A 12,322-nucleotide genomic window follows, 5' to 3' on the forward strand; every position below is an offset into this window, starting at 1 on the left:
AAACAATCATATTTATGGTTTATTTATGGTAAATGAAACGCATAGAATAAAATTTTCGTAACTCTGAAAATTCCATTATAGCGGTCTGTCACGCATTCCGGCATTCTTTTGTCTTTTTAAACATAAAGCAATAATTTAGAAATTACGATAAATATAAGGAAAACGTAAAAACTTGATAGAACATAAAAAATGTTAATGAACTTTGAAAAGTTGCAACGCAGACTGTTAGTGAAGATTTTACATTGGGGAATTATAAAAAACAAAAACAAACAAAAAACAATAAAAAACAAATAGATAAAAAACAAACAAAAACAACAACAACAAAAATGTCATGTTAAACTTTCGTGGCTTCTTTATGTTAACTGAAATACATCAGCCTTAATTAAGAAATAAGTTCCCAAAAGTGGTTTATCGTAGAATAACCCGAGTTTGGGGTTTTTATGCGTAAAAATATATCACGAAGGGCCGTGGGCCGAGTGATATATTATTTCGCATAAGAACGAAAAAAAAGGGGTTTTTTACGATAAATCACACTTGGGAACTTGTTATTTCGATTCTAACACGACATAATAGTATCAAAAGTGTAAGAAAAAATGGTAACTATACTTTTTACTACCGTGCAACGCACCTTGATCGGATGACGTCATTGCACGCGAGTGCTATATCGCAGAATAACCCGAGACAGATTTTTCTCTACATGTATGTAGGTTATTTGCTGGTCATGTAAGAATGATTTTTAACTAGTAGATATTTAGTTGTAACTTTTTTATAATCAGTCGCTAGTCGCGGATTTAATTTATAGCTATTCTCCCAAACGGGCCGCTAATTTTATCCCGGTAGGATGCCAGTTTCAGGCCAATGCCGCTAGGCCGACAATTTCAGCAAGATACAGTTTGTTCATACACATATAAGTTGTGTTAAAATACCAACAAGCTGAAATTTCAATATATAAACATCTATCATAGCCCATTGTATGATGTAAGTAAGAACTATTTGGGTTGACTGTATAAATGTTCTTCTAGAAAATGGATCTGTTTCACATATTTTTAACAATGGACTTTTTTATATTTCAGACTGAGGGAAGATTTGTTTGGGTTTCTCTAAAGAGAAGAGTACCTACTTACCACTGTCACCTTTTTTGGGAGGAAAATGACAGGGCCTCTCCTTGAGTTCTACGTCATACCAGACGTTGAGTCAGTGGAAATTCAGAGGGCGCGTGGAGGTGGCAAAGAAGCTAGATCAAAGGTTCCCTCATTGCATGATGTGTTCTACAAGAAAAATGAACCATGTCGTAAAATTTACCTTATTTGCGGATGCTGGGTTTGGAAAACCCAGCATTAAGTAAACGGCTCGTTTTAACGTGGTGTAAGGCAAAAAACTGTATCCCAAACGAAAAATAAACATTTTAAAAGGAAGACTTAGTACAATGTCGAATTTTGACTTTGTGTTTTTGTTGTCTTTACGTGATTGTTCCGAAAAATGGGACTTTGATGAGATGATCAAAAAACAAATAATTAATGGTCTAGCACACACTATTTCAACTAGTGATTTGAAACCTTCTTTCTAAAAAAAGGGTGCCTGATAATATTGGATGGTTTGACGAAAATTCACACACGCAAAAAGAGACATTCACGCAGGAAAGCTAGGGGACATGTACAATTCTCACAACAACTAGACCGTGGAAATTGGGCGTTAGTAAGATACGTGCAAGTGAAATAGAACGAAAGTTAGAACTTGTCGGACTTAGTAAATCGCTGCTAGAAGTTTAAAAAGGAGTGTGATATCATTACTGTGGGGTGAAACTGACGTAGAAAAACATATTCAAGAGTTTGACCCGCGCTGTTTCAGTGAAGAGGTATTCTGATTTGGAAACTATTCCGCTCTTACTGGTGTATCTTTTGTGTTTATGGTGTGATAAAACGATCTAGGAAAATCTAAAAACTGAGTTATATTGCCCAAATAGCTAATCTTCTTCTGAAACGAACGTTTGAAAAATATCCCGACATGAAACAGTCATGCGAACAACCAAGAGTGATATCCCACAGTGTTATCAGTAGAAATGAACATTGTAGGAAACACTACAATCTTCTGAATGCCTTAGGAAGATTAGCATTTGAAACATTATTCGATGAAACGAAGGATCAAAATCTTGTATTTGACATGGCAGTGGCAGAAAAATATTTGAGTGAAAAAAAATTTGCTTCAGTTAAGTCGCCATTCAGGGATTAATTACACATGATAAGACCAGACGAAAATAAATAAGCAAATGCAAAAAACATAAATTTTCACACGCAACAGTGCAAGAATTTTTTTGCAGCATTATATATCAGTGTTAGCTGGGATAAAGGGAAAGAAGTACGAACTAAAGTTAATCGTTCTGTCATTGTTTTGCACGAATTCTAGCTATGTCGAAAGATTCGTTTTCATCAGCGGAATAAACGCAACAATATTTTTCTCAATGTCAAAGGATTTAATGAAAGTCATTAGCGAGGATAAGATAACGAGCGAATACAGATCCACGACTGGTGATTTTTTCCGTTCGGTCTGTAAACCTCTGAAAGACATACAAGACATGTACATTACTTGTATGAAAGAAAACACGAGCGATAAGGAACTCAAACTTTTCTGTCAAGATTTTTTCTTTAGTGAAGATTGTAAAGAAGAAAAATACTTTTCATATTTAGCACAGCTCGCGGGTCACAATAAAAGCAACATTGCGTCAATAAATATCAGCACAGAAAACAGTGGTCGTAGTTTACGTGAAATTATTGATTGTTGTGAATTGCACGAACTGTTCCAGATCAATAAAATATACTACTACGGTAAAGGAGAAAACGCACAGCTTCCTGTACTGTTGGACAAGTCGCCGAAATGTGTCACTGTTTTATCGTCTGATCTACGTGGTTCTTGGAGCCGTGAAATGTTGGAAACATTACAGAATAATTCTCTGTTACACGCAATTTATATCGACACGTTCGAGATGAGCCACGATGTACTGAATGACTTTCTGAATTATATTATAAACAGAAAAACAATGACGGAGATTAGATTGTGGCACTTAGACTGTACCGAGCACGAGCGTTCGTGTACTTTCAGTTTAGATTTTAGTCAGCATTCAGATCTAAGGAAGTTAGAATTGGTCGAGATACCTGAAGTGTCACAATTGAAAGTTAATGGGTCAAGTGAAACAACGTGGAGTTGTGGGGGAAATAAATCTAGGTGAAATGTCTCGCTGCTCCTGAAATGGCGAATATTGAAAGTGTTTATCTGGGGAATGAAAACAGGTCTGCTTCAACATTGCGTGATCTCGTTAAGGTAGTGGAGAAACTTTCACACAAAGTCACAGTAACAATAGAGGGTTGTGAGATAGAACCGGAAACAGAGTTTGAACACGTTAAACAATATTATACACTCATCTCAGAATCTCCGAGTTATACCGTATGATTGGAAGTTTGTGTTTGAAACAAAAGTTGAGAGTTAAGTTACTAAATAAACTCAGACTGATAGTGTAAATATTTTGTAAACATTCCATTTAAAATATATTACACACAGCTAGACATATGACATATATTTGTGTATATAAATACACGCGTGTTAAAATAGTGACAACAATGTTTTGGAAATGGGGGAAAAAAAAATGGATGTTCCTTATACAAGGATTAATACACAGGTAAGTTATTTTTTTTTGCTTTTATTTATTATATTCTAAAGTTAATTTAATAGTTTTAACAGTTTTATAGAATTGAGCCCCGTCATGTAAAAAGGGCCATCTTTGTGAAAAATGTTTCTTTGAGAACAGAATTCCTTTATCGAGTATGCCATCAATTGACCATAGTTATTTTGTTACATTTTGAGAAATGCAGTATATTAAAAGTTTATAAGCTCCAACCTACTCCACTCCCGCACCATAACGTGCCTGTATCTAATAGTCGGACCGTTCTCCGTCTGTCTGTCCGTCCCTTTCTATTAAGAAAAAGAAAACTACACGCTTTTATCATGGATAACTAAAAAGAGTTTGGTCAACAGACTCAGACTTCATAGGATAATTGTCTATGGCCAGTTAATGACCTCCGTCATTTAAGGGGCCAAAAGGTCAAAGGTCAATGTCACAATGACCTGGAGATGAAGACTAATTTTAGTCGATAACTGAAAAATACTTTTGGCCCACAGAAGTCAGACTTAATAGGATGATTGATCGTGGTCAGTAAATAACCCCTATTGTGTTAAAGGTCAATAGGTCAAAGGTCAAGGTCGCAGTGACCTGAGACTGAACATGGGTTTTCCCCTTGATAACTGATCCGTTTTTTACAAAACATTCTTAGTCTCAGTTGAGTCTGAAAAAAATTTTAACCTAAAAGGCGTCAAACTTCCAAGGGTAATGCTTGTGGGGCAGAAGATGACCCCTGTTGTTTTACCGGTCAATAGGTCAAAGGTCAAGGTCACAGTGACCTATAGACTGAAAAAGTATCATGATTAACAGCCAAAAAAGATTTTAACCTGCATGCACCAACTTTATAGGATGATTGCCTGTTGGTCAGAAGATGACCCTGTAGTTTTAAGGATCAGTAGGTCAAAGTCAATGTCACAGTCATCTTGAGACTGAAAACGTATCCTGACTTATAACTGAAAAAAAGAATTCAACCCTTTTAAAAGATAATTGTGCCAAACTTTATAGGATGATTGCCCAATGTCAAAAAATGACCCTGTAGATTTAAGGGTTGATAGGTCAAAGGTCAAGGTCGCAGTCAAACTTTAGACTGAAAACGTATCCTGATTAAAAACTGAAAAAAATGTTAACCTACATTCGCCAAACTTTATTTGGAGAGTGACTGTGGTCAGATGATGACCCCCGTAGTTTTATAGGTTAAAAGGTCAAGGTCAAAGTCGCGTGACCCTTAAGACTGAAAACGAAACCTGATTAATAACAGAATTTTTTTAACCTTTATCGACAAACTTTATAGGATAATTGCCTTTGGCAGAAGATGACCCTGTTTTACCGGTCAATAGGGCAAAGGTCAAGGTCGCAGACATTTTGAGACTGAAAACGTATCCCCAATTAATAACTGAAAAAAGATTTTAACCTACAACGCCAAATTTTAAAGGATGAGTGCCTCTGGTCAGTAGATGACCCCCTGTGGATTTAAGGGTCAATAGGTCAAAGGTATAGTCGCAGTAAACTTAGCTGAAAACGTATCCTGATCAATAACTGGAGAAAGATTTTAATCTACATGCGACAGATTTTATAGGATGATTGCCAGTGGTCAGAAGATGACCACTGTTGTATAAAGGGTTAATAGGCCAATTATCATAATCGCAATGACCTAGAGACTGAAAATGGTAACAGTTTCACGTTGGTTTGGCCTACGGGCGTCCAAACTTGATAGGTGATTGCATGTAAAAGATCCCTTTTGTTTTAAGGTCCAATAGGGTCAAAGGTCAAGGTCGCAGTGACCATGAAACTGAAAATGGTTTTACCTTTTTTAACTGCCAGAAAGACTGACCTACGACGTCAGACTTCATAGGATGTGCATGTATACATTAAATGATCTCTGTTGTGTTAAGGGTCAAAGATCCAAGGTCAAGGTCACAGTGACCTTGAGACTGAAAACGGTTTCACATCGACAACTGAAAAAACACTTTGGCCTACAGAATTCAAACTTCATAGAATGATTGCCTGTGGTCAGTAAATGACCCCAGTCGTTTTAAATATCAATAGATCAAAGGTCAAGGTAGCAGCGACCTTGACACTGAAAACAACTGAGCCGGTGTTTACAAGACATTCTCAGTCTCAGTTGAGTCTTAAACACTATAACCTATAGGCGTCAAATTTCAAAGGATAATTGCCTGTGGTCAGAAGATGATATCTCTTGTTTAACATTTCAAGGTCAATTGATCAAAGGTCAAGGTCACTGATTAATGTACATATTACTACAATAAATTCAATAAAATTTTAAGGCATTAAACACATCGTCTTGGCCTAATATATCTCATTGTAAATTTGAAACTAAATTCTTGCATATTTTATATTTTTCATGCAAATCATGTATAATTACCATCATGGAAACACAAAAGAATACATGTTGTACAGATAATTTGTGGTGCCTTTTTAAGTAATTTTGTAGACTACCGAGACTTTTAAACAGTAAATTTAGTGACTAATATTTAATGTTCTATAAGGCTTAAAATTTCATATTGATATCAGATGCAACAGCTGTACAAACAGGTGATATACATAATTATATGGTTAGAAAAATGCTACTTTGAATTCTGTACATAAACTTTGACAGTAAGAGCTATAAAAGGGGGGTAATAAAAAAGAATGGATTGAATAAATATTCTGTTATTGCATCAATATTCAACCTTTGAAAGTATTGGAGAAAACAATTAAAGGAAATAGAAAAAAAACAAAAAAACATTCTGAGCCGTTGAAAAACGTAAAAGTTGAATGTTGAACGTCAAATGTCTGGATAGCTCGACATTCCGCGAAGTTTTAATGTCGAATTTCAAACGTTCATCTGGCTCGGAATTTAAAAATATGCCAGCAAAGTTATGTTTCGTATGTCGACGTAATATTGCCCACATATTGTATGTTATATTTTTAAAGTTCTAAAACATGTCCGTAGATTTTATATCTTTTGTCGATTTATGTCGACGTAAAGAAATTTTCCACATATACGGATGTTGTATGTTTTATGTCTTAAACATGTCCGTGATTGAATATTCTTTTGTCGATTATGTCGACGTAAAGATTGTCCACATTTACGGATTTGTATTTATATTTCAACGTTCTTAAACATGTCCGGGATTTGAATGTCTTATGCGAGCTATGCTTAAACTTGTCTAATGCTTTTGTGAAGCAATGCCCAAACTATATTTTGAAATTGATTAGGATCTTTAAAATTGTTACATATACGCACAAGACGATAGTAAACGGTAGTAAAACGTTAATTTTTATAATTTTTAATGTCTTTTTCAGGTCCAGTTTTCCTCTATACTTCAGTTAAAAGATCGCCCCCAACACCTCAAAACCATAGACGTCCTTCCTGTATCAAGGCACGTATACATCGCCATATTATACGTGAATTACAATTACCGCAATGCTTCTAGAACTTTCCGGTGGCTTGCCTACACACACCATAACATACTTGGCATGACCTCTTGTTTCCTGCCATTGGAAAAAACAAAAACTTGCAGGGGTATAATCGTAGTTACCCAGAAGTCTGTGAGAAAAATGCTTTTAGTTATTACTTTTTATTACCAGAGACAAATATATTGTTTGACTTAAATTAGTTAGTAAGGACATGTCTTAATTTCAATTGTCGCAAATCGCTTTTGAATTAAAGCTTTGTACAAATGTATATACGTATGAGGAACGGTTTCAAGTAGTCACGCGCGCTGTCGTGGTCATCTGTTTTTAAGAAAAAAAACTTGATTTAGTTTCGTTTTGATGCTAATTGCTAACAATGTTTAATTTTTTTTAGGACATTTAGTTTTAAAATGTCTGGAAATGGCCGTTTTATGGCATACACAATGTAAATGTACAATGAAATTAAGAACTTATGACCGTTCAATATCAATTATGTATAAACGAAGACCTTGTTGAGTCTGTAGCGGATTTTTCATAATTTTGTTAAAAAAAGTTAAAACTAGGAATTATTTTTGTTTCTTATATTTGTGAAAAAAATCTTTGATTGAACAATAGATGAAAACTTTCCTACGTGGAGAATACTTGTATGGTTAAATTATTGGAGTTACTTACTGAATGGAATGCTAATTTTGTATCTTAACTTTCTAAAGTTTCACTTTAATGTATTCTACATACGAATAGATGTTGCAAGAGAAATAATAGTTGGATTTACTAGAAAGGGGGACTACGGACTATATGATTATTATTAGCTTACATATATATTATTGTAACATTAATATAGGTCTATTTTAAGGATGATATTTTTGCTATGTGAATTATAGCAGTTTCCTTGTGTATATACAGTTGATAGATTATGATAGATATATTGTCTGAAGCTTCCGCTATTTTGTTTTATATATGCTTTTTTTTTAGTTTTACTTGTGTTTATTTAGAAGTCATCCGCGCAGTCTGGTCATGATCTGTGCTGTTTTACTAACGGTTTCTCTAATAGCTATAGGCTTTGAAAGCGAACACCATGGATCCTAACCAGACTGCGCGGATGTGCAGTCTGGGCTGGATCCAAAGCTGGTCGCAAACCCACTGTGTTGTTTTCTCATGGCACGGCTCAGTATAATAACTGTTGTTTTGATTTTAAATATTGGTATTAGTATTTGCACATCTGAGAGCTTAAAATGCTTAAAGTGAGCTATTTTCGATATCCAATTTCCGTTTTCGTCTGGTGCAACAACTTATGGAACTATTTAAATGAAACTTCAAAATATTTACTTGAAAGGGAAATCTCAGACAAGATTTCCACTAAATTTTTAAAAAAGTCATAAAAATATGTAGAAATAATTGAAAACATAATTAATTTTCCCGATGCCCATTTTCTATTTTCATTCATTTACGTTTCCAGAATGTTTACATCTACAATAATTAGGTCTTTTTAAAAACCCGGTCATTTCAGTTCAAACACTTTGGCACTAGGTCAAAATCATAGATATACTAAATTAATACCCTTTTCTACCGGGTTTTCATAGCACTTGCGAGAAATTTGTTTAATGAATGTAGTAATGTAATCTTCAAAATTTGGGGTTTCCTAACGTCTTAAAGTTCCTTAAGGTTTTTAGCTCACCGAACAATGCTCAGGTGAGCTGTTGTGATCGCTTGATGTTTCCGCGTCTGTCTGTCTGTCTGTCTGTCGTCTGCCTGTCTGTCAACACTTAACTTGTGTATGCGATAGAGGCTGTATTTTTAGGTTGATCTTCCCTGAAATTTAGTCAGAATAATTGCCTTGAAAAAAACTAGGTCGAGCTCGAAAATGGGGCATCTGGGGTCAAAAACTAGGTCACTAGGGTTTAAATTTTAAACAAAAACCTTTTGTATGCGATAGAGGCTTTCATTTTAAACTGACCTTCATGAAACTAGTCGGGAAAGATTGCCTTGATGAAGTCAGATTTGAGTTTAAAATGGTCTTTTGTGGTCAATAAGTAGGTCACTAGGTCCAATTAAAGAAAAAATCGTGAATGCGATAGAAGCTATATTTTCAATTGATCTTCATAAAATTTGGTCATATTGCCTTCGTGAAATCTAGGTTGAGTTCGAATATGGGCCATCTGGGGGTTAAAAAGTAGGTCCCTAGGTCAAATATAAAAAAAAAAACCCCTTTTGTATGCAATAGAGACTATATTTTCAACCAGAACTTCATGAAATTTGGTCAAGGTTGAATATGGGTCATGTGAGGTCAAAAGGTAGGTCACTAGGTCGTATCATGTAAATACTTTTTAGCTCGCCTGTCACATAGTGACAAGGTGAGCTTTTGTGATCACCTTTCGTCCGTCGTCTGTGCGTGCGTCCGTCAAAAATTTTCTTGTCTGCACGAATGGTTTCATTTATGATTTATTTTGACTAAACGTGCACACAGCTTGTATCACGGTCCTTTCTTGAACTGGCCAGATTCCATTATGGGTTCCCGGTTACGGCCCCTGAAAGGGCCAAATTAGCTCTCTTGACATTGTCTGCACAATAGCAGCTTCATTTATAATTTTTTTTTTAACCAAACTTGACAAAAATTGTTCACCATAAGATCTTGGTTGCTTTTTGAACTGGCTAGATTCCGTTATAGGTTCTAGGGTTATGGCCCCTTTAAAGGGCCGGAATTAGCATTTAGACCTTGCCTGCACAATAGCATTCATTTATGATTTGAATTTTAATCAAACTTGCACAAAACGTGTGTTACCATAAGATCTTGGTTCCTGTTTTGAACTGGACAGATCCCATTATGGGTTCTGGAGTTATGGCCCCTTAAAGGGCCAAAATTGGCTATTTTTGACATTGCCTGCATAATAGCAGCTTTATTTATGATTTGATTTTAACCAAACTTGCACACAACTTGTATCACCACAAGATCTTTGTTCCTTTCTTGAACTGAGATAGGGCATAAAATTGGCCCAATTTGGTGACACACTTTGCATTTGTTACAAGAATAACATCAAGTAACAAGATGTAACATTAAGTAACATGTAAAGACGTTTAAATAGTGTTCAGTAGCATGCAAAATAGTCGCCTACAAAAAGGACCCCTCTTTTCAAACACACGTAACATAAGTAACATCCATGTAACATTCTTGTAACATCCTTGTTACATCTTTTATAACACTACTAAAGACGTATCTCGACCAAATTTAAGAAATGAGGTGTAACATGTGTAACATTTTGACTACAAAACCACCCCACTACTTAGACACACGTAACATAAGTAACATCCATGAAACAGTTTTGTGTAACATCCTTGTTACATCTTATAACACTACTAAAGATGTTTTTCGGCCAAATTTAAGAAATGGGGTGTAACATACGTAACATTTTGACTAAAAAAAAGGCCCGCCTCTTCTCAGACACACTTTAACATAAGTAACATCCATGAAACGCCTTGTAACATCCTTGTTACATCTTTTTTAACACTACTAAAGACCTTTTTTTCGGCCAACTTTAGAATTGTGGTGTAACTTGCTAAAAATTTTGACTAGAAAAACACGCCAACTTCTTAGACACACGTAACATAAGTAACATCCATTAACATCCTTTTGCAACATCTTTGCTACATCTATATAACAACTAAAAGACGTTTTTCGGCCCAAATTTAAGAAATGAGGGGGTAACATGTGTAACATTTTGACTAGAAATAGACGCCACTTCTCAGACACACGTAACATAAGTAAAATCCATGTAACAGCCTTGTAACATCCTTGTTACATCTTTATAACCAATACAAAAGACGTTTTCGGCTAAATTTAGAATTGGGGTGTAACATGCGTAACTTTTTTGACTACAAAAACACGCCCTTCTTAGACACACGTAACTAAGTAACATCCATGTAACATCCTTGTAACAACTTTGTTACATCTATATAAACACTACTAAAGACGTTTTTCGGTCAAATTTAAAAAATGAGGGTGTAACATGTGTAACATTTTTACTACATAAAGACGCCACTTTTCGGGACACACGTAACTAAGTAACATCCATGTAACAGCCTTTGTAACATCCTTGTTACATCTATATAACACTACTAAAAACGTTTTTCGGCCAAATTAAGAAATGAGGTGTAACTGTGTAACATTTTGACTACAAAAAGGCCCGCCTCTTCTCAGACACACGTAACAAAAGTAACACCCATGTAACAGCCTTGTAACATCCTTTTACATATATATAAACACTACTAAAGATGTTTTTTTCTGCCGAATTTAAGAAATGAGGTGTAACTATGTAACATTTGTAACATTTTGCCAACAAAATGACGCCACTTTTCAGACACACGTAACATAAGTAACATTCATGTAACAGCCTTGTAACATCCTTGTTACATCTATATAACACTACTAAAGACGTTTTCGGCAAATTTAAGAATTGGGGTGTAACATGCGTAACATGGTGACTACAAAACACCCCAAATTCTTAGACACACTTTAACATACGAAATTATCCATGTAAACATCTTGTAAACATCTTTGTTACATCTATATAACACTACTAAAGACGTTTTTCGGTCAAATTTAAGAAATGAGGTGTACATGTGTAACATTTTGACTAGAAATAGCCCGCCACTTCTTCAGACACACGTTAACATAAGTAACATCCATTTTTACAGCTTGTAACATCCTGTTACATCTTTAAAAAACACTTAAGTCGTTTTTCGGCCAAATTTAGAATTGGGTGTAACATGCGTAACATTTTTGTTTTAAAAAAACGCACTTCTTGACACCGTTACATAGTACATATTGTACTTCCTTGTAAACAACTTTGTTACATCTATATAACACTACAAAGACGTTTTTCGGTAAAATTTTAAGAAATGAGGTGTAACATGTGAAAACATTTTGACTCAAAAAGGCGCCTCTTTCAGAAACACGTAAAAAATAAACGGCCCATGTAACAGCCTTGTAACATCCTTTGTTACATCTATATAACACTACTAAAGAGGGTTTTTCGGCCAAATTTAAAGAAATGGGGTTTAACATGTGTAACATTTTGACTACAAAAAGGCGCCTCTTCTCAGCACACGTAACATAAGTAACATCCATGTAACAACCCATCCTTGTAACATCCTTGTTACATCTATATAACACTACTAAAGACGTTTTTCTGCCGAATTAAGAAAATGAGGTGTAACATATTAACATTTTGACTACAACAA

General features: G+C 35.0%; 1 protein-coding gene across 1 annotated transcript in view; it reads left to right on the plus strand.

The window, feature by feature from the left end:
- LOC123540073 (uncharacterized) overlaps nucleotides 1–7,085 on the plus strand; it is a 417,984-nt gene extending 410,899 nt beyond the window's left edge. The window contains exon 3 of the mRNA XM_053526100.1: nucleotides 6,977–7,085. The gene's annotated coding sequence lies outside the window, so the exon portion shown is untranslated. The remainder of the gene's footprint in view (nucleotides 1–6,976) is intronic.
- Nucleotides 7,086–12,322: the final 5,237 nt, after the last annotated feature.

Source organism: Mercenaria mercenaria, chromosome 16 (genome assembly GCF_021730395.1).
Source record: "Mercenaria mercenaria strain notata chromosome 16, MADL_Memer_1, whole genome shotgun sequence".
NCBI lineage: Eukaryota > Metazoa > Mollusca > Bivalvia > Venerida > Veneridae > Mercenaria > Mercenaria mercenaria.